The 3,001-nt window shown below is 44.5% G+C and overlaps 1 pseudogene; it reads right to left on the bottom strand.

Annotated features, from left to right (window-relative positions):
• Positions 1-507: 507 nt before the first annotated feature.
• Positions 508-2,111, bottom strand: LOC125633425 (ankyrin repeat domain-containing protein 46 pseudogene; annotated as a pseudogene).
• Positions 2,112-3,001: the final 890 nt, after the last annotated feature.

Below are 3,001 nucleotides of genomic sequence, written 5' to 3'. Positions count from 1 at the left end.
CTTGCACACTCCACCTGTGGTCTCACAAATTTATGGAATCTCCTCATGAACCTCCTCTTGGTGCTGGCCAAGATGGCCATGCATCACTCTCAGAGGAAGCTGGACAGGGGTTGTGGCTCTGGTAGATCAGGCGCCCGCTCATATCAAGGGCCCAGACCTCACTGAACACTTACAAATATATAACTGGAAACCAGTCCTGTTTACCTGTGTGTTAGCATTATCAAAATCAATATTAGATGTTAAGTCGATAAGAATGTGTTTTTATAAAATGCTTGTAGGATGCTGCATATATTTTTCTCACTCAACTATACACCATATTATAATGTCACAGCAGACATTTGCATTGTATATACTCCTGTCACTATGACCCATCTAACAATAAAAAAGCCTTGTGTAATGCAAATGATGGTCTCTTACAAGAAGATGTTAAATCCTGTTCATTAAACACACATGGGCCATCCTGTGAGATCAAGGACCAAAGACTTTAAGTGCATTCCTCCTCTCCCCCAGCCACTCCATGAAGAAGGGACCTGCATGGGACCTGTTGCTGTCCGCTTGGGTTCTGAGAGAAGCTATAAGTACAGACACAAGGAAGAATTCTTTATCTCTGGACTGTTTGGGTTCTAACATGTGTGACAGGGTCGGGCCAGATGGCTATAGGAGAGTAATTTTTTTTTTTTGCCTCTTTTCATTTGCTTTAATGCACCAATTCAGGCTGAGTTTCCACAAAAGGAAGCACCCCACTAACATAATATGCGATTCTACGAGAGAGAAGGGCAATGACGATGATCAGGAGTAGCACTCTCCAGAAGCCCAGATCCTCCACAAACTCTTGCCATGTTGTGCGGAAGCTGGAAAGAACCCCTGCACCTTGCTGCAGGTTCGGATTAAGGAGGGAATGGCTTTCCATTGCACTTTCACTTTCTGCAGTCTGCCTGGTTTCCATCTTAGAGTGAGCTCCTCTGTTAAATCCTTTCACCTCCTGCTCCTCCAAAGACTCCAGCAATCGAATTACATCCTTATTTACTCCTCTTCGTTTTGCCAGAACAAGTGGTGTTGTACCTTGGTGATTGCAAATATCAATTTGGAGTCCATTAGAGACTAGGAGCTGGATGGTATCCACATGCCCACACAGGTGAAGGGCTGTGTTACCTTGGTAATCAGTGGCCAGTAGATCAGCATCAAATTTGTGCAACAGCTGACAGATGTCTACATTTTCTCTGGCTGCAGCAAGGTTGAGACCAGTTCGGCCACGACTGTCACGAATGTTTGGGTCAAAACCACTCTCCAGCAGCCGCTTGGAATAGTTAAAATAGAAGGCAGATATATTAGCCCCTGGCTAAGTAGGTCCCTTTTCCCTGGGCAAGGTAACAGGGAAGATTCCAGAACAATCAGGAACCTTCTGGAGACAATTAAGACAGGCTGATTAGAAGACCTGCAGCCAATCAAGAAGCTGCTAGAATCAATTAAGGCAGGCTAATCAGGGCACCTGAGTTTTAAAAAGGAGTTCACTTCAGTTTGTGGTGTGTGTGTGAGGAGTTGGGAGCAAGAGGCAATAGGAGCTGAGAGTGAGAGCGTGGACTGTTGGAGGACTGAGGAGTATAAGCATTATCAGACACCAGGAGGAAGGTCCTATGGTGAGGATAAAGAAGGTGTTGGGAGGAGGCCATGGGGAAGTAGCCCAGGGAGTTGTAGGTGTCGCACAGCTGTTCCAGGAGGCACTCTAGACAGCTGCATTCCACAGGGCCCTGGGCTGGAACCCAGAGTAGAGGGCAGGCCCGGGTTCCCCCCAAATCCTCCCAACTCCTGGTCAGACACAGGAGGAGTCGAGCTGGACTGTGAATTCAGAAAAACGGCCAAGCTGAGGGCTGTTGTGAAGCTCCAAGGCAAGCAAATCCGCCAATAAGCGCAAGACCCACCAAGGTAGAGCAGGAACTTTGTCACACATGGTAAAATAACCAAACAAGACAGAGATTCCCCCAAGTTATTCTGGGTAGCCCTAAAAGACTTTTGGGAAACTGGCAGATTAATCTCTAGTACCTTTTGAACATATATCTGTAACTCACCTGTACATATATTTTTATCTGGTTTGACCTCTCAATAACTCTCATTCCTTTTTCTTAGTTAATGAACCTTTAGTTAGTTTACTATAAAATTGGCTTCCAGCATTGTCTTTTGTGAGACCTAAGATGGATATCAACCTGGTGAGTGACTGGTCTCTTGGGACTGGGTGCAATGTGAATATTTTGTGATTTTCAGTGTAAGTGACCATTTATTACATAGTCCATCCAGCTTGCCTGGGTGGCAAGATATACTGGCATGTCTAAAGGGACTGTCTGTGATTCCATTATAAGACTATTGTAGTACTTTGGGTGTTCACATTTGATTCTGAGTTGGTGAAATCTAACTATAGAACATACCACCAGTTTGGGGTGACTGTCCTGCTTTCAACAGTCTGTCCTGAGGTAGGCACTCACGGTCGTTAGCCACTGCAGACAGTGTGACAGGGGGTTACTTCTGTGAGTGTAGGGCCTATATAATTCTGGATGTTCTTGTTACTTGTATTCACGTCCAGTCCTTTTGTGACTCATGATAAGCTTTTGACCTCAATGGTATTTTGGGGCAATGAGTTCCACAGGCTAATCATGAGTTGTGTAAACATGTACTGTATCTTCTTTTATCAGTTTTGAATTTGCCACCTTCCAGTTTCATTGAGTGTCTCCCCTTGTCCTTGCGTTAGGAGACAAGTAGAACAGAAGATTCCAATCTACCTTCTCCATGCAATTTTTTATTTTGTATACTTTTATCGTGTATCCTCTTTTTCACCTCCTCTCTAAGGTAAGCAATCTCCATCTTTTCAGACTCTTTATAAGAGTCTTTCCATGTTCCTACTCAATCTTGTTGGTCCCATCTCTGAACCCTCTCCATTACAACTACATATAATTTTTTCGCAGGCGGCAGCATGGATCTGGGGAAAGAGAACCATAGTACAAACTTCTCC

Source organism: Caretta caretta, chromosome 3 (assembly GCF_965140235.1).
Source record: "Caretta caretta isolate rCarCar2 chromosome 3, rCarCar1.hap1, whole genome shotgun sequence".
Taxonomy (NCBI): Eukaryota; Metazoa; Chordata; order Testudines; family Cheloniidae; genus Caretta; species Caretta caretta.
This window is presented reverse-complemented; position numbering and strand designations above follow the sequence as displayed.